This window comes from Penaeus monodon, chromosome 25 (genome assembly GCF_015228065.2).
Source record: "Penaeus monodon isolate SGIC_2016 chromosome 25, NSTDA_Pmon_1, whole genome shotgun sequence".
NCBI classification, from domain to species: Eukaryota; Metazoa; Arthropoda; class Malacostraca; order Decapoda; family Penaeidae; genus Penaeus; species Penaeus monodon.
The window spans coordinates 7,277,371-7,277,740 of NC_051410.1; positions in this window are offsets into that span (position 1 = coordinate 7,277,371).

Genomic DNA, 370 nt, shown 5'->3' on the forward strand with positions numbered 1-370 from the left:
GGAGAGGACGCTGTATACCTCATTATGGACACTGGCATTGGGTGACTTCGGAGAGGGGGGGGAAGGGGGGGAGGGGGCGCCCGGCATCTTACCTGCGGAAGGAAGAAACATTATTAGAAAAAAAGGTACTTCTTCAGCTCGTAATTATAAATGTATTTCTTTTATGGTTAACGTCAGAGGGTACGCGTGGCTGCTACATTGTGGCATAGAAATGAGGGGAGATGGGAAGGAAGAGGGAGATAAGAGGGAAAGGAAGAGGGAGGGAGGATGGGAGAGGGGTGTGAAGAGGAGAGGGAGGGGGAGGGAGGGAGAAGGAGAGAGGGAAAGGGAGAGGGAGACGAAGAGGAGAGGGAGGAAGGGAGGGAGGGAA